The sequence below is a fragment of the Macrotis lagotis genome, chromosome 5 (genome assembly GCF_037893015.1).
Source record: "Macrotis lagotis isolate mMagLag1 chromosome 5, bilby.v1.9.chrom.fasta, whole genome shotgun sequence".
Taxonomy (NCBI): Eukaryota; Metazoa; Chordata; class Mammalia; order Peramelemorphia; family Peramelidae; genus Macrotis; species Macrotis lagotis.
The window spans coordinates 111,234,016-111,254,413 of NC_133662.1; the positions used below are offsets into that span (position 1 = coordinate 111,234,016).

The 20,398-nt window shown below is 33.6% G+C and overlaps 1 protein-coding gene across 2 annotated transcripts in view; it reads right to left on the reverse strand.

Moving 5' to 3' along the window:
• WASF1 (WASP family member 1) overlaps nt 1-20,398 on the reverse strand; it is a 122,993-nt gene that overhangs the window by 51,558 nt on the left and 51,037 nt on the right. For both annotated transcript variants that reach the window (XM_074187339.1, XM_074187338.1), the window contains exon 2: nt 9,869-9,961. The gene's annotated coding sequence lies outside the window, so the exon portion shown is untranslated. The remainder of the gene's footprint in view (nt 1-9,868; nt 9,962-20,398) is intronic.

Here is a 20,398-nt window from a genome sequence, read left to right on the forward strand (position 1 = left end):
ATTTAGCCTGGAGAAGAAAAACCTTGAGAAAGAGAGACTCTGTCACCTTTTTTTTTTTATTTTACTTATTCAAGGTCTATTAAAAAGAAAAGAAAAAAGAGATTGATTTACTTGGTCCCAAAGAATTAAGTAGTGATTTGTCGAAGTTGCAAAGAGATAAATTTACAGTAAATTTACAGTAAAAAAAACCCTGCATAACAATTAGATAACAAAGAACTGAATGTCAAGGTAGATTATCAAATAAAGAATCCCAGTGGAAAAAAGGATTCCTTAGTGAGGGATCTTGTTTGCCAATTACATCAAGTCCCAGAACACTACACTCTAAAGAGATGCACAGCAATTCAAGAATTTGACCTGGAAATCCACATGGAAAAATATGAATGTATGTAGAATGCCAGTTGTGGAGAATATAATACATGATATAATATTGAGTTAGCCCATCAGAGTGAAGGGTGTGTATGCGCGTATGTGCTGACTAGGCATTGCAGAACAAGTTAGACCTATAACTGGAGGAAGAGAGCAGAATAGATTGTTCTTTTTAAAAGTGCCCAATGTTTTCACCTATTACTAACTTACTAACTTCTGTAACCCTTCAGTAAGGATAGAAAAGTCCTTAATAGCTTCCATGGTATTGGAGTTGAATACAGCCACACCAAGGCCCCTTTGAGTAGCTCACAGTGATAGTGACTGACCAGTTTAAAAGCCAAGGGTGCTCAGATTAGAAAAAAAAAATAAAATTAAAATGAACACACAATGTATAAAGTTATAAAATATTGAAATTTTGAAAGGGAAAAGCAGAACTTGAAAATCATTTTAAAACCAATCAAAGTAAAATAGACTTAATTTTGGATGAATTGAAAAGAAATAGAAAAATAGTCATGAATTTTTTTAATATAAGCCAACTTAAAAATAATTAAACCTTGTGCAAATGAAGTTAAGCTATTGACCTTAGTCATTATAAATCAAAATTGATTGGACTGAAAACATGGTAATGATAACAAATTAGAGAATCTAATTAGTCTTTGTATATACAAGGAGAATAAAAAATTTATAACTATCTCCCAGGGTTGTTGGGAGAAATATATAGTGAAATGCTTAACATGGTGCCTGGCTTGTGTGAAAGATGAAAACTGTAGTGTTCAGACCTTATAGGAATACAAATGAACAAAATGTTATTCTATTTACAGGTACCTTTTCTAATTGGCATGGGATATTAGCAAACTGAGAAATTATAGATTAAACATTTTAAAGTGTTAAGAGGCTTAAGCAACTTTCAAGACATAGAAAAGGCCTGACACATGGTAGGTATTACATAAACTATTATAATTGGCAAGAAAATGTCAGGGGGTAATAAGATAAATGACTGTCTATGAATTAATAAATTTGTAAGCTATTTAAATAAATTAATATCACCTGATTGGTGATGTTTTAAATACAAGAAGGCTAAGAGAAGTTAAGGCAATTTCTTCCTCTTTTCAATCTGAATATTATTATATTATAAATATATCTGTCATATGATTGAGTGTATTTAAAGAAAAAACTGAAAAATAATTAAAATAGCAAATGATTTACTGTTGGGAGAAAGGCAAAGTAAGGTCCTCTTAGGAGTTTTTTTTTTGTCTATGTAGATTTGAGGAACTAAGGACTTTCCCACTCAAAGTGGAGAAATGAAAATTTTGATTAGTAAAATGGATTATCATTTGGGATCATTAGGAAACTCATATAATTAGTATCTTTAAATGCCATTATTTTAATCAACTATTAACCATGTATAAACTTATGGTGATGAAGTAGAAACAGCAAAGCAAAGCTAAACAAGACTCTTGGGTCTTAGTGACTGAAGTAGGTAAGCCACTCCTTCCCAGAACTTCTATTGATAGGTATACTTTTTTAATTTGTAAGAGTGATCAATGTGGTATACAAGGGATAGTATGCTAGCCATTAGTTCAACTTGTGTAGCTTTTAATCAGCTTGCCTTTCAAGTAATCTGCTGATGACACTCTGCCAGCTTGTACCTTCTTTGAACAACTACAAAGAAAGATTATTACTGTGCACAAGTTAATCCTTGACCAAGGTTGAAATATTCCCCAGTTCTAAAGCTATGTCTAGGTATGATCCACTTGCCTATCTGGACTCTACTGGGGGAATTTAATTTCAATCTCATCCCACTGTATTCTAGAAATGATCTGAAAATCTCCCTTTGCATTTATCTGCAGATCAAAGTGGGGAATGATAGTTGTGAATAGATGAAATTTATGAATAGTTTAAAAATTCTAGCTGAGATTCTGAGGCTAAAATATGAGAAAGACAACATTACCTAGGTTTAAAGTGTAATTAGAGAAATTTTGTTCTTTGAGGAAGAGAGTTGGGCTATTCTAAGCCTTGAATCTAGATATAAGTGTTTTGACCCTGAATAAGGATACTGGTTCATCATTCAAGGAAAATACTAAATGCTCCCGCTGGCTGAGAACTACTAAAGGTGATTTTCTGACCTGAGAAAGTCAAGAGGATGACCTTGGTAAAGATAGGATTCTCTTGACCTATCTCCATCTTGGTAATTGTGAAGTTTTCCCACCTTTGTAATTCTGAAGCTGACTATGACATCTTGTTATACAGCTGGCAATCTGTGATTCATACCTGAAGTCAAATAGAACTAATGTTGCTATGACTGCCTTTCTGCTCACATGGGAAATTTCATTGATGAGGGCAAGTACAAAAGAAGATGAACCTTATTGGTGATTATTGATTTAATAATATATACTAGTGAAGGATTATTTTGAATTGTCATTTGAATTACAAATAAAAGAGACCATGAAACCTTAAAACTGGTGGATTATTTAGTTTATAAGAGACTGTTCTAGAATATTCTTTCAGATATGATCCAATTTTCAAAATTGGATAAAAATTTTAAGCCTAAAACAGAAATATCTTCATTTTTGGATTAAAGAAGAAAAGAATGTTAAACTAGTGTTGTCAAGATGGGGAAAACCAATCTTATTTGGGGTTTTATTAACACCTGAAAAATAAATGTTTTATTATAAATAACTTATTTGATCTTAAAATCACTTTCTTGAAATAAACTAATGAATGTATTCACATATCCCATCCTAGGACTTTTTCTGTCAATTCCAATTATTCTGGCAACTATTAAATGAATTGAGTTGTGTATCAGGGGTCATCACTATATTATTTAAAAGTACTCTGTTAATAATTCCCTAGCAAAATCTCATTTTCTTATGGGGAGAAATGAGCAGCTAAAAGAAAATAATTAGGAAAGAAAATAGGCAGAGTGATAATTTTTCAGTTCTTATTTAATTTTCCAATCTAAAAATATAAATTCTCTAGTGAAGTGTTGTTCATGATTTTAGTGTTATTAAGATTTGAGCAGAGTCTTACTACCCAACCTAATTATTGTCATAACAAACTAGAATGGTGTTATGATCTAGTTTGTCAGAGATTTTTTCATTTACTTATTTTCATATTACTACAATAATCTTGTTGTGAAAATAAACATAATCCCCCTCCCCCAAATGATAGCAAAACCTCAAGAAAAATAAGAGAAAAAATGTACTTCAATCCATGTTCATATACCATTGACCCTGTCATTGGGATGGGTTATATTCTTTATCATAAGTCCATCAGAGAAGTTGCTTCAATACTTTACCCACAGTTGCTATTGTTGACTGCATTTCCCTCCATTCTAATTCCTCTCCACTCCCATTTATTCTTTTCTCTCTCTCCTTTCCCTCTGTTCCTCCTCAAAAATGTGCTGTATCTGACTATCCTCTCCCACAATCTTCCCTTTCTTTTATCACCTATACCCCCTTTCCTTCCCCCATCCCCCCTCTCCCATCTGTTTCCTCACCTTTTTCCTCTAGGGTAAGATAGATTTCTATACCAATTGAGTGTGTGTTATTCCCCCTCTGAGCACTTCTGATGAGAATGAAGGGTTCCTCATTCCCCCTCACCTTCCCCCCTTCCACTCATTGCAAAAGCTTTTTCTTGACTCTTTTACATGAAATACCTTAGCTCATTTTACCTCTCCTTTCCCTTTCTCTCAGGACATCCTCTCTCTTGTGCCTTGTCTATATTATATATGCTCCTTCTGACTGCTCTAATAAGAATTTTCATAGGAGTTATGAGTATCTTCTTCCCCTGCAGGAATACAAGCAGTTCAACATCATTAAATCCCTCATAATTTGCCCTTCCCACAAACTCTCTCTATGCCTCACCTGGGTCCTGTACTTGGAGATTAAAATTTTTGTTCAGTTCTGGTCACTTCAACAGGAATGTATGAAATTCCCCTATTTCATTGAATGTTCATCTTTTCCCCTGAAAAGAGGATGTTTGGTTTTGCTGAGTAGCTGATACTTGGTTGTAATCCAAGCTCTTTTACCTTTTAGAATATCATATTCCAAACCCTATGATCTCTCTTTTTTATTATTTTTTTTAGGTTTTTTTTTGCAAGGCAAATGGGGTTAAGTGGCTTGCCCAAGGCCACACAGCTAGGTAATTATTAAGCGTCTGAGACCGGATTTGAACCCAGGTACTCCTGACTTCAGGGCCGGTGCTTTATCCACTGTGCCACCTAGCCACCTGCCTATGATCTCTTAATGTAGATGCTGCCAAGTCCTATGTAATCCTGACTGTAGTGCCATGGTAACTGAATTGTTTCTTTCTGATTGCTTCCAACATTTTCTTTTTGACTTGGGGGTTCTAGAATTTGGCTATAATATTCCTGAGACTTCTTATTTTGGGATCTCTTTCAGGAGGTGCTAGATGGTCTATTTTACCCTCTGCTTCTAGGATATCAGAACAATTTCTTGAAAAATGAAGTCTAGGTTCTTTTCCTGGTCCTAACAATCAGGTAGCCCAATAATTTTTAAATTATCTCTCCTGGATCTGTTAACCAGGTCAGTTGTTTTTCCAATGAGATATTTCACTTTTTTTTTTCATTCTTATGGTTTTTGTTTTATTGTTTCTTGATTCCTTATAAAGTCATCAGCTTCTCTTGGCTCCATTCTACATTTGAAGGAGTTTTTTTTCTTTTTTTCTTTTAATTTTTTAAAATTTATTTTGAATTTTATAATTTCCCCCCAGTCTTCCCCCCCCCCCCCAGAAGGTAGTTTATTGGTCTTCACAATGTTTCCATGGTATTTACTGATTTAAGTTGAATGTGATGAGAGAAAAATCATATCCTTAAGGAAGAAAAATAAAGTATAAGAGATAGCAGAATTACATAGTGGGGGTCCCCCCCCCAATTAAAGGTAATAGTGCTTTGGTCTTTTTTTTATTATTTTTATCTTTTTTGAAGGAATTATTTTCTTCAGAGATTTCTGATCTCCTTTTCCATCTACCAATTCTACTTTTTTAAAGGCATTTTTTCCCCCTCATTGACCTTTTGGACTGCTTTTTCTATTTGACCTAAATTGGTTATTAACTTGTTATTTCTTTGGTAATTTTTTGTATCTCCATCAAGTTGCTGACTTGGTTTTCATGATTTTTTTTTTCATGATTTTCCTGCATCACTCATTCCTCTTCTAAATTTTTCCTCTACTTCTCTTACTTGATTTTAAAGTCTCTTTTGAACTCTGTCATAGCCTGAGACCAATTCCTATTTTTCTTGGAGGCTTTGGATATAGAAGCTTGGATTTTGTCATCTTCTGAATGTATATTTTGATCATCCTTGGGACCAAAGTAATTGTCTATGTTCAGATTCCTTTTTTCTATTGTTTCTTCATTTCCCCAGCCTATGACCTGATTTTAACTTATTTCCAAAGCCTTATGAGAGACTGTGACTGCTCTCCTGGGCTATGGTCTAGTCTGTGGATGACCACAGGCATTGTGAAGAGGGTCCTTGTTCCTCTATTGTAGTACGGGGTGGGGGCCAAGACTGTGACCTGGACCTGAGTATGGACAAAGCAGCAGAGTCCTACCCCTGGGATAGTAGAGAGACCTCTGTAGTCTCTTTCCAACCCATTTCTGTCTGTAGGCCCAACACTCTGGAAGCAGCTGCTGGGTGGCTCCACAGGTTCCTGGGCTGAGTCTATGCTGAGGCCTGTGCTAGCCTGGGCTCTGTGCTCACTCCGCATATAGCAGTTTTACCTTATACCTTCCAAGTTGTCCTTGGTGATCCCTCGGCTTGGAAGTCTGGAGCCACAGATCAGGTGCCCTGCAGGCTGTTCCTAGAAGGTTGGAGCTGGTTTGCTCTGGCTGTGACCCAGACTGCACTATGTATTTTTCCAGTCCTGGGGCTGGAAAATTGTTTCACTCAATCTTTCTGTGGGTTCTGCCACTCTAGAATTTGTTTACCATCATAATATAATATTTGGAGTTTTCTGGGGAAGAACTTTTGGTAATTTCTGTCTCTATGCTGCCATCTTGGTTCTACCCTTCCTAAAAGGATCTCTGCAAGTGACTTGAACTGGAGAAGAAAGTCTATTAGATGCTGCTCTGAAATTCCACTCATTTCAGTATTCCTAAGAGGAGAGATCTCTGGAGGTTCACAGGAATGCATCAGAGAATGCTTCAGAGACAGTACAACTAACAATGAAATATGATGAGTAAGCTCAATGCCTTCATCAACATCATTCTCTTCACAAATGGTTCAGAATCTACCAATTTCTGAGCCTGCCGTGGCTAGAACCTTGAATCCTCCTTTTCAGACTCCTATTTTGTGTTTTGTTCCATTACCATCAGCAATGTTTGATAATTTCTTTAAGCTATAGCTATCTAGATCTGTGTGTGTTATCTATAGGCCTGTTGACTCTCATCACCATAACAGAGAGGCTGCTTGTCAACATTGTTGCAATTGTTTTAAAAAACTCAAAAGATTTTCAGAAGGTGTATATAATGCCTTATGGTCCCCTAATTTATTTATCTTGTAGAACAGGTTTTAAAAGGAGGTATCTAGCCTTCATGGTTCTTGGTTAGTGAGAGTCAGCTCAGACATTTACTGTGAGTTAATGTTTAATCAAATTGAACATAATCAGTATAAGATATACACATTTTCCTTTCTGTCATTGTCATCTCTGAGCTTCAATGAGGAGATTGCTCCCTATTGGTCTTGCATCAAATATCAAGCTGGCCCTCTATGGATTATACTGAAATGATCCCAAGAAAGACTGGGAGTCTTTCTATGAATCAAAGGCAAGAATGAGAAAGTTGATTTAATGAGTGAGGACCCCTACTCAAATTCTTAGAAGTATTAGTTGATACATTATTGAATTTATGAGGGGTAATGATTGTTAGTAATTAAGAATATATATTCATTTAGTGATAATAATTTTGTCAGCCATCTAATAATAGACATCTCAGATCATGAGGAAGATCTGAGGTCCACTTCTTTAAAGGGGAATATGAATCCTTTAATAATGTGCCATTGGCTCAGAGCTTTGCCTCAGTCTTTTATATTACAGGTCAGACAATTTTATTCACCACACATTGTGCTGAGTGCTTTACAAATATTACAGGATTGACAGATTCCTGGTCAGTGATGAAATATACCTAATATAGGTTGGTAAGAATGGAGCTACTCATGCCTCAAATTTTTAACACATAATAGGCAATAAAACTGATATTTGCCTGAAAGGTCAATGTGGATGCACAAAAATGTACCTAAGATGGAACAGTTTGGTATATTTGAATTTTCATTCTGTTTTTTTCCCCCCTGAAATAAGGAAAGCCCTTTAAATTGGATATGAAAGGACAAAAAATAATGAAGGAACTTAAGACAATCAAGGAAACATTAAGAGAGGCCCTAAGCAGCCCTTGAAGCGTTTAAGCTACCTGGTCCAGATGATTGAAACAACTGGAAGATATAATAGCTAAACCATTATCAGTGATATTTAAATGATCATGGAAAATGCAATAATTATTATAAGACTGAAGGACAAATATTCTGATTTTTTTTAAAGAAAAAAGAACTGTAAACTTGACTTTGATTCCTATGAAAATTCTAGAAAGGATCACTAAAAATATAATTGGTAAAGATCTCACAAAGAGTTAACATGGCTTTATCAGGAACAGGTCATGCCAGATTAACCTCATTTTATTTTTTGACAAAATTAGTAAGGGAATGCTAGGGCTATAAGTGCACTTTGTGTTCTACTACCCACTTCTATTTCCATTGGACAAAAAAAAAAACCATCCCCCCCAAAACAATCCTTCAATATTCAGCTTCACAGGCTGGAAAAAGTAATTTCAAATGAGCCAGATTCAAAAAAATATGTCCTTTCTATATTAAAATACTATAGCATCATTTAAATGTTATTCTAAACCTCTCAAAGTTGTTTTCTTTGTAATGTTCCTATCATAGTATAAATTGTACTTTTTCTGCTCATGTCACTCTGTATCAGGTCATAGAGATCTTCCCAGTTTCCTTTGAAATTATCCATTTCGTTATTTTCTATTATGCAATAGTCTATTTGATTCATTTCACTTAATTTGTTTGGCCATTTATCAACAGGAAAACACATTCTTCATTTCCAATTTTTTGGCCACCATGAAAAAAGAACTGCTATAAATATTTTTGAACATATTCTTTTCTGATTTTGATTTCTTTAGAATACAAGCCTACTAGTGAACAATCTGGTAACTTTCTAAGCATAGTTCCAAATTGCTTTCCAGAATGCCTGGACCAATTCTAAACTCACTCTTTTCCTATAGCCCCACCAACATTTGTTATTTTCTTCTTCTGTCATCTTTGGTAAGGGAAAGGTGAAACCTCAAATTGCATTTCTCCAATTATTAGTGATTTGGAAAAATTTTATGATTATTGATAATTTTATATTTCTTCCTTTAAATACTGACTATTCACACTTTAACATTTACCTCTTGAAATGGTTTTTGATCTTATAAAGATGAAATACTTCCTTTTACATCTTAGAAATGAGGTCTTTAAGAGAATTTTTTTTTGCAAATATTTTCCTAGCAACCTGTCTTCTAATTTTAACTACTTTGGATCTATTTCTACAAAAATTAATTTTTATGTATTCATCATTCTCCATTTAACTTGTATGATCTCCTTAATCACTGGCTTAGTCATGGACTCTATGACTATCTGAAAGGTAATTCCTTCCTTGTTCCTCTAATTTGTTCATAATGTGATCTTTTACAACTGTGGATTGTGTATATTTCTGGAATTATGGTGCAAGGACCAAACTTAATTTCTGAAAGACTTGCTGTTTAGTTTTCCTGGTCAATTTTGTCAAATACTAAGTCCATCCCCCAGTAACTAACTATAGCCTCTAGGTTTATCTTACTTTATTAAACAAATATACTATTATGTTTGCTTGCTTCTGTATGTAATATAGAGTTCTGATAGATATTTTGTCTCTCTTTATCTTTCCTCAATTTAATGATTACTACTTTCTAGCTTAAGATCTCTCCTCACCAATTCTTTCCCTTTTTATTGTTCTTTCATGTGAATTTCATTATTATTTTTCTAGCTCTATAAAATATTCTTTTCAGAGTTTGATTGAGACAGCACTGAATAAGTAAACTAACAAAAGGCACCAAAAGTTTAAGTGACTTGTCTCATGTTACAAAGTAAAATCCTAGTATAGTATTTGTTAGAGTAGAACCTGAACCAAACTTGTGACTCCAAAGCCAGGATTCTATTTACACTGCCTCTCTAGTAATAATGATAATGATAATAATAATAATAATAATAATAACAATAACAACAACAACAATAAAATATAGAAAAACACAGTAAAATACAAGATTATAGAATAACAAAACATTTATGACATATCTGTCAAAACCATAATATTGTATGAATACCTTTCAATAGCTCTATATCTGATGAATGCAAACTAATTATTTTAGTAAATACTTTGTGAGTTATCATCAAAAAATGTATTACCTGGTCAACAGCCTTCTATTACTGAATATCTCCAAGTCTTAGCAAGGCTGGTCCTTGGATGACAGACATATAGAGTTCAGGGTTGGTCTGTAACTGTAACAATGACAACAATGACAATTTAAATTTCTGGAGTAATTTAAAGTTTACAGAACACTTTATTCACAACAGCCTCCTTATTTTACAGATAAAGAAAATGATACAGAAAAATAATGTGACTTGTTCATTATCATCCACCTAGAAAGTACTAAGAATTGAGATCTTAGTCTGACTCTTTTGTTTACATGTCCAGTCATTTCCCCCACTATACCACACTGCCTCTCAAAACTCTTCAGGTTTAAGAATTTCTACTTAGCTGGCATCATTTTCAAGATCCCAGAGTTATTTCCACGTCATAAAGTGATATTAGAGGAGAACTTTATTTTTTCCGGCTTATGTTTCCAGGATATACCACTGACTCTTCAAATCTTACATGTCAAACCTGTTCCCCCTATTGTTGTTCATTGACATTGCTGTCATCCCAGCATTCCAGGTTCATAATTTTGGAATCAACCTTCATATTGTTGTCCGGTCTTTATTCTATCAATGGTCCAGGGAAGTAGGTCTTACATACATTTCATAGATGAGAAAACTGAAATAATATTCCAATTTCTGTAAACTCTCTTTAATGTGGCCCCCTCCTTTTCACTTCCATGGCAACTACCCCAGTTTAGACTCTCAAGGATTAGTCAAAGAGCTTCCTTGCTTCTCTTCCTATTTCATCTGTAATCCATCTTTTATATCCCAACCTGAATATTCCTCTAGTGCCAATGATATGAAGTCATTTCTACTCAAAACTCCTAGTGGCTGTCTAATGAGCCCCCCTCCCCAAAAGGATAGACTTCTAAATCTGGAATTTGAAGACCTCTGCTTGGTCTTATATCCTAATATTATTCATGTAATCCGCATTTTAGACGAACTTCATCTCTTCCCCTCCTTCCATTCTTATCTTCCCCTCTCCTGCCTCCATCCATACCTTTGCTCATGTCACCTATGTATTCTGCCTCACTTTCCCCCAAGGTCCAAGACTCTTCATTCAAAGCCCAATTCAGACGTCTTCTCCATGAATCCATTTCTAACTCCCAAGATGAAAGTGATATATCTCTCTCATAAAGATTCTGTTATGTTGCCTAGATTTTTCCTTTGCTTTTTATCAACTCAAGATCATCTCCATTCTACTCACAGGCTACTGAAAAGAAACTGGAGGAAATCATGTAGCTGAATCTTATGGCCCACCATAAATTTATACTCTTTAATCCCACTTATGTCTTCATCACAGCAAGATAATCCATTTTTACTCCTCTCTAATTATCCCAGACCATTCTTGATCCTCTATCCTCTGGTTCTATTCTATTCTATTTTACTTTGCATTAGGTCTTGATTTTTAGTTGATGAATTTTTAATAAATAAAATCATCTACTGAACATTTACTGGGTTCAACAAATCTAATCTTTGCGGGCTAGTGAGCTGGAGAGGACTGATTCCTTTCAATTTGAACATAAACAAGTTATTGTAATATTCCGATAATATTTAGTCTTTCTTCTCCCTTAGTCACCCAGATCTTCTATCAGTTAGGTTTGTTTTTCAATGTCCATTATAGTGTTGCTTTTACTTTTATTGTAAGCAAAAGTTTTTGATCTCTTCTATCTTAATTATCTTCCCTTAGCACTTAGCAAAGCCCTGAAAATAGTAAGCACTTAATAAATGCTCATTAACCAGCTGATTTCCTATTTTCTTTTTTTTTTCTCTCTCTCTTCCTTTCCTATTCTTGCATCCTTGGTTTCTGATGCCAGCTTTAACAACTGTAATAGATAGTAATTTTTGAGTACCTCACATTTGCTTAGCTGTGTTGGAAGTGAAAGAGCTGGTCTGTCTAAGGGCAAACAATCCTATATACTACAAAAGCTCTTGGAGGTATACACAACACAATAAAATAATCAAGGTTTAAAATGGCATGTCTGAACATCCACAAAAGCTAAATTATATTCATCATTATTCTTTAATAAGGGTTGAAATACTCGATAGCTATTTTAAAAATTATTTATTTTTGACATTTATTTTTAAAACTTAGTTCTGAATTCTCTCCTCCCCCACATATTGAGAAGGCAAGAAATGTGATATCAATTATAAATATAAATTTATATTTAAATATAAATATAAAATAAATATAATATAATAAGTAAATATAAATATAAATTTATATTATATATATAAATTATAAATATAAATTTGAGCATATATTTTTCATATTAACTGTTTAAAAAAAAGGCAAGAAAAATAAAGTGAAAAAGGTACACTTCAATTTTCAATCAGACTCTATCAGTTCTTTCTCTAAGGTGGATGGCATTTTTCATCAAAAATTCTTCAAAATCATATATCAAAATAGCTAAGTCAGTCACAGTTGATCATCATTCAATATTGCTGTTACTATGTACAATACTGTCCTGGTTCTGCTTACCTGATTCAGTTCATCTAAGTCTTTCTAGGTTTTTATGAAACCATTCTGCTTGTCATTTCTTATAGCACAACAGTATTCCATAACCATCATATACCACAACTTGTTCAATCATTCCCCAATTAATGGTCATCCTCTCAATCTCTGATTCTTTACCACCACAAAAAGAGCTGCTATAAATATTTTTTTGTACATTAAGGTTATTTTCTTTTTCTTTGATCTCTTTGCTGGGCTAAAGGGCATAAATAGTTTTATTACCCTATGGGCATAATTCCAAATTGCTCTCCAGAATGGTTGGATCAGTTCACATTTTCACCAAGTGTTCCAATTTTCCCATATTCCCTTCAATGTTTGTCATTTGCCTTATGTTCCAATCTGATAGGTGTGAGGTAGTATCTCAGAGCTGCTTCAACTTCTATTTCCCTAATTAACAGTGGTTTAGAGAAATTTTCATATAACTATAAATAACTTTGATTTCTTCTTCTGAAAACTGGTCATTCATATCCATTGACCATTTATCAATTGGGAGATGAAATATTTTATGAAGTTAACTCAGTTCTCTATATATTTGCGAAATGAAGTCTTTTGATTTTAAATTATTCACCAATATGATTTTTAAATTGTTTAAAGAATAAGTATTCCAATTAAGAGAAAATTTACCTTAAATCACAATAAATTGTAACACTCTGAACCATCCCAAGGAATATGACTAAATGCCAAAATAAGTTTAACTAATCAAATAAGATTAAACACAAGATTCCTTTAAATCTCTAATTCTATTTGTATAGTTAATTTACACATGCTTTTCAGGAATTATAAAAATTTGGTCTCTGATCTTGGCAATGAAAAATCTTTGCTATAGAGAATGAGAATTCTTTAAGTTTCACTCAAAATATTATGAATATACCAAATATATCCATTATATTTTATGGCAGGTCAACCATGGATTTAACCAAATGCTTTTTGAATTTATGTTATTTCTAGAGTTTATTTTTTAAATGCATATGACTACTGTTCTTTGAATATAATTCTTTATTTCCCCTTTAGAGTCATAAAACATACTCCAGCCTTTAAAGTGTGTAATATTTAAAAAGTGTATCTATTTTACAATATAAAAATTTGACTATAATATTTAAAAACTATTCTTAGTACTTAGGGATTAAGTGAATCAAGCATTTATAGTTTATTCCCTTAGCCTAACTTTTTACTGGATTTTGACACCATGTACTCAAGACTTTTTTTTCCTTTTCCCATTCTCAGCTTTTCAGCTCTATTTTGTCATCTCCTCATTAAATTAAAATCTCCAGAGCCAGAGTCTTTCTTTCTTTTTGCTTGTATTTGCATTATCAGCACTTATAGCACAATAGAAGCCTGATACCTTATCTGGGGAAGTATATCTTCTTAGTCTTCATCTTTCCAGATTGGAGTCCTAGTTGGTTTATTAGTCTATTGTTGTTTGTTGTTGAGCCATCTGATTCTCTGTGACTATATGGACTACAATAGCATGCCAGGCTCTTTTATCCCTTACTACCTTTCCAAGCTCATGTTCATTACATAACTCTCTGTCCATCTCATCTTCTGTCATCCTCTTTTCCTTTTGCCTTAAATCTTTAGCATCAAATTGTTGGGAGTTTTTATTAGCACACCAGCTTTATTTATTTATAAATTAAATTAATTATTTTGTTATTCTTTAGATGCTGATCTGTCCTCCCTCCCTCCTCAGGCATATACAAATGTATGTGTGTGTATCTATTTATCTATATCTATATGTACAACTATACTCTGCATATTTCTGTTTACCAGTTCTTTTTCTAAAGGTGATAGCATCTTCCCTCATTGGTCCTTTGAAGTTTATTTGAATATTTAAAAAAACTCAGAATGTCTTAGTCATTCACAATTATTCTTCACATAATACTGCTGTTAACACTCTCCTGTTTCTATCAGAATCTTTTCCAATGAGCCTGGTCTTCTCATTTTGTGGTCAAAGTATTTAAGCTTCAGCTTCAGGATCTGACCTTCCAGTGAATAGTCTGGACTGCTTTCTTTAAATATTTCCTGACTGGATCTCCTGTCTGTCTAAGGGACTCTCAAAACTTTTCTCTAGCACCACAATTTAAAAGCACTGATTCTGCAGTGCTTGCTTTTCTTAGAGTCCAACTCTCTCAGCCATACATTGCTAGTCTAAAAACCACAGCCTTGTCTATACAAACCTTTGTCAGCAAGGTCATGTCTTTGCTTTTTATTTTTAGTTCAGATTTGAAAAAACATTTCTTCTTAGGAGTGGCCTTTTTAATTTCATGGCTGTAGTCACCATCTGTAGTGATCTCTAAGCCCAGGAATATCAAGTCTGACTGTTTGCCAAGAAGTGATGGAACAAGTTACCAAGATCTTTTATTTATTTTGTGTGTGTGTGTGTGTGTATACATATTGTATGTATGTATTTTAATGTTAAACTTCAAGTTAGCTTTTCCTCTTTCCTCATTCACAAGAGACTTCTTAATGCTTCTTCATTTTCTGCACCAGAGCACTATTACCATTAGCACATCTGAGACTGTTGACATTTCTCCCAGCAATCTTCACTATAGCTTTTGATTTGTCCAGTCTGACATTTCACATAATGTGCTACAAGGTGACAATATACAGTCTTGTAACACTTTTTCCAATCTTAAATGTTGTTTCTTGACCAAACATTTCCTCAGGAGACAGGTAAAAAGGTAAAATGATCTGATATTCCTATTTCTTTGAGGGCTTGCTACATTTTGTTGTGATTCACACAATCAAAGGATTTAGAGAAGTCTGTGAAACAGAAGTAGATTCTCTGAAACTCCCTTTCTTCACAATCCAGCAAATATTGTCTCTAGTTCCTCTACCTCTTCAAAAATCTAGTCTGCTCTTCTGTTTACATATTGCTGAATCCTAGCTTGTAGAATCCTAAGCAAAACTGTGCTAATATGCGAAATGAGTACAATTATTTGGTAATTTGAACATTTTTTTGGCATTGCCCTTTTTTTGGCATTGCCCTTCTTTAGGACTTAGATGTAAACTGATCTTTTCTAATCCAATGGCCAATATTTAGTCTACTTCCATATAATTAGCATAATTTCTCTCCATCTAGTCAAGTTCCATTATATTCTTATTACAACATGCCTTGAAGCCTATATAGTTACACCTTGGTTTTATCATATTTTATTATTTCTAACACATTTCCAGGATTGAACAGTTCTATATTTAACTTTTTCAAAAAAGCTTTTCTCAGAAGTTCATATCTGGAAACAATATGATTCAAAGAATTAAAATTAAAAATCAAGAAACATTAAACCATTAATAATCATAATTGATCTCTGAAGCAAAGAATATTCTAAATCACTAATAATAAGAGAAACATCAAACAACTCTGAAGTCCTACATCACATCCAACAATTTGACAAAAGCTGATAAAGGACTGGAATAGTCAAACTTAGAGAGGGTATAGGAAGAGAAGATCAGACCTCACATACATTAAAAATCCACAGCAGAATGTGTATGAGGAGAAGTAGTAGCAATATAAGCAAAGAACTAAAAACAAAGTAGGTGCCTATCATCTGGAGAATAGCTCAAGAAACTATGGTACACAAATGTAATAGAATATTACTGTAAGCATCGTAAATAATGGCTATGACAAGAGAGAATTATAGAATACTCACATGAATTGAGGCAGAGTGAAGTAGAATCAAGAACACAATATACACAATCACTACAGCATGTAAATGAAAAAGATCATCACAAAACAAATGGAAAAAACACATTGTTGAATGGCAAAAGGCCCCAAAGAAGAGATGAAAACCACTTCTTTTTCCCCACTCCAATGGATGAGTGCTCCACAAGTGTGGAAACAATGGGAAAAAGCTTTTCTGATGTCTTGAAAATTTCTAGATATTTTCCACTGTCTACTCAGAACCCATCATATATTCTAATACAATCTCACCTTTCCATGACATATTATTTACACCTGCCCACACTGAAGCTCATGTCATTTTTTTCCTGCCCATTCAAAAATTGAGAAATCTCCTTGTAGTTTCCCCATCATCTGCCTATTTCCTTTGTCTGAAGAGTTTAGCATCTTTTTGAAAAATAGATATATTAAGTAAATTATTAACTAAATTAACTAAGATCAGATCTAGCACTTGAATTAAATATTTTTACAAGAAAATCCCAACCTGAAATTTTGCTTGTATGCTTCTAACTAAAAATGAAATAATCAAGGTAGATTAACAAGAAAAATCTATTCAAGCAAACTAGAAAGATGGATATCTTTCAGGGAAACGATGTTTATCCTTTGGAAAACTCTGAGCAAAAACCTTTTGAAAAGATAAACAACTTATTATCCCAAAGTATATATTTATTTTAATACTGTATAGTTATGTATTATCAATGTGGAATAGCCTAAGGAAATAGCAGACTATTTAAAAATAAAAATTCTAAAAGACAAAATTTAGGTACTATTTTGCAAACCCAATTTAGGTACAGAATCTAAAAGAGAATTTGATTTGGCTGATGGGATTATCTTATTTCTTCACAATCCAAGAAGTACTTTCTAAACCCATAGTCATTAAATTATATGGTTAATATAACTGTTATCAAAATCTTTGTGTAAGCTCTGTCTTTGCTTCACACCAAGATTACTGACCATTTACAGATTTATGGTATAATGCCTCTAAGTCATATCTTCTTAGCCTTCTACTTTTAAAGACTATTTTTCCTTCAACATTTTATGGATCAGGTCTCAATCTTCATCATATCTATCTCAAACTATCTTGACTGTTCCCCCTACTGTTATGAAAGGGTTCTTCAAAGATCTCTTATATTGGTTGTCCCACTATCATCTATGTCTTTTCCATGTGAAAGACCTTCCTCCACTGGAGGCAGCAACTGATAAATAAGAGTCCTCTCTCCCTTTCACTCTGGGTGGGGTGGAGTTGAGTAAACACTCAATGAGTTGGGCAGGGATAACAAATATCATTTCATTGTCTTTTCCAGATCACTTCATCTTCTAAATTTCCTCAACCTGACCAGAATATCCTTCAAGTCACCTAGTCTCCACCCCTTCATTATCCATGGTTCTTCATTTTCTCTCACTACAAATATCCAATTAATTGCCAAATCTTGTTTGTTCTACCTCCATATCTCTCAATCTGTTTCTCTTTTAATTCGGAATCTCATCAGCTCTTGTGGAACTACTGCATCAATGTTCCTAATTTAAATTCAGTCTCATCATGTCATTCTCCTATTCAAATAAATGACCCCTTCCAGAAAACAAAGTTCAAACAACAAATCCCCTAACAACTTTAGGATTAGATGTTATTTCATTATTAGCTCATACTTTTTCTAAAGAAAGATTTTATTTATTGTGTTTTATAATTTTCCCCCATTCTTGCTTCCCTCCCCCCACCCCCCATGGAAGGCAGTCTGTTAAGTCTTTACATTGCTTCTATGGTATACATTGATCTAAGTTGAATGTGATAAGAGAGAAATCATGTTCTTAAGGAGGATAAATAAAGTATAAGATGTAGCAACATTACATAATAAGATAACAGGTTTTTTCCTAAATTGAAAGTAATAGTCTTTGGTCTTTGTTCAAATTCCACAATTCTTTCTCTGGATATAGATGGTATTCTACGTGGCAGATAGCCCCAAATTATCCCTGGTTGTTGCACTGATGGAATGAGCAAATCCATCAAGGTTGATCATCATACCCATGTTGCTGTTAGGGTGTGCAATATTTTTCTGGTTCTGCTCATCTTGCTCAGTATCAGTTCATGCAAATTCTTCCATGTTTCCCTGAATTCCCATCCCTCCTGGTTTCTAATAGAACAATAGTGTTCCTATACCACAGTCTGTTAAGCCATTCCCCAATTGAAGGACATTCACTTAATTTACAATTCTTTGCCACCACAAACAGGACTTCTATGAATATTTTTGATTTTTTGATTTTTCATAATCTCTTCAGGGTATAGATCCAGTAGTGGTATTGCTGGATCAAAGGGTATGCATATTTTTGTTGCCCTTTCGTTGCAATTCCAAATTTATTGGCTCATAGTTTTAAAAATCAATTTTTGTTTAAGTTTTACAAAATGCCTATTATAACAACAGTACAACCATATAATTTATACACAAATATACATAATTTTTGTTATTAAAAAGTTTATAGAACCATGCTTTAAAGGAAATTAATGGCAGAACCCTGAAATGATTATTTGCCCAATTAAAAAAAAAAAGAATGACCTAATCCAGTATAGAAAAATTAATGTAATTAGAGAATTTCATTTAAAAACACCTGTAATGCAGTTAAGTGGTGTAATAGATGGGAGTACTCGACTTGAAATCAGAAAAATCTGGGTTCAAATCCAGCCTTAAACATTTACTAGTTGCAGGACTCTGGGCAAGGTAAAACTTGTTTGCCTCAGCAATGATAAAATGGGATTAACAATAGTGCTTTTGGTGAAAAAAAGAAAGGAAACAATATTTGGAACATTGCAGACCTTAAAGCAGGTGTGTCCAACCTGCACAGGGGGTAAGATATGGGGGAAATTCAAGTAGACCAGTGTGGCATTTGAGGTAGTCCTTAATAGTGTTGTGGGATGCATTGTATTCATGAATGGGTAATGAATTCTGTATACATACCCTTGTGGGATTTTGTTGGTCAAGAAGATCCAGAAGAGATAAAGGTTAGACATCCCCGCATCAAAGCTCAACACTAATGCTAGCTCTCACATCATTATTATTTACAGGTCATTCATTATTAAGGAATAAAACCACATGCCTTTAAGGAGAGGCAGGATTTTGAGTGACATAGGCAGGATGGGGAGGGGGAGAGGTAAAGCTAGTTGGAGCAAAGGTGAGAGCAACAAAGGATATCAAAATTTAAGGAGTTTAATGTAATCATTGAGTTTTTGAAGAGGGAGAAGTATGAGATCATGTAACTGAAGTAAGGTTATGGAGTTCTTTAATATTATATAGTTCAAAAGGTTGGGGGCGGGGAGAATGTGCAAGTCAGAATTTTGATTTGTTCTTCTTTAGGCAAAGATTTTATTTTTTGAATCAATTTTTTTTGTATCACAATAATTCCATTGCTGATCTCAATTCCAGTGAAATGAAAGTATTTCAAAGATTATACTAGTTCAGATTCTATAGAAGCAGGAGAGGAAAGGTTTTTTTTCTCTCCTTGATCATGCATATAAATTCGTTATTTCAATCACAATCTATTGAGTTTAAAAGGCTGGAAGTAAAGATCTTCCTCTTACTTATATAGTATCTTTGACAAAAATAAAAGTATTCAAAGAAAAAAAGAAAGAAGCAGAGACTAAAAGGATATACAAATTTTATGACTGGCTGCCTACTTGTGAAATCCTTTTCTTCCTTTATGGCTTAAGCTCAACTATAATTTATTCTATGAAGCTTTCTTTGATCCTTAAAGATCAAAGATTTTTCTCCACCTTATATAAAATTTTCTTTGCTTTTATATATTTTTCTCCTTCCAACCCACCCCCACCATATTATATTGTAAACATCTTAAGGACAGGAATTAATATTTTATTTTTAAATCTCCAAAGCCTGCCATAGTGTCTTTTTTCTATGTGGTAGGATCTTAATGCTGAATGAATGAATGAAAGAAAATCATTCAAGAACATACTAACATTGCCAAGGAATAAAATGCTATAAAATATTCAGTGGAAAACTACTATGTAATAGATGGATAAACAGAGTGCCCTATTCAAAAAAGTAGGATGGCATATAAGCATGCCCAAATATTAAAATTTAATGAAGTTAAAATTTAATTTTAGTTTAATAAGTACTGCGATTGTAAAATCAATTCTTTAAGTAGAGGACTGGGGAAGACTTAGCTAGACAGCAGTTCACATGAACAATAACTGTGTAATTTAATAAAGTGAAATACAAAAAGAAGCAACAGTATGAGAAATCCCTGCAAAAAAAAATTATTTGACTGAAAACTATATTAATCAAATGACTATAGGGTTGGGAATAGTTCCATTGTATTCTGC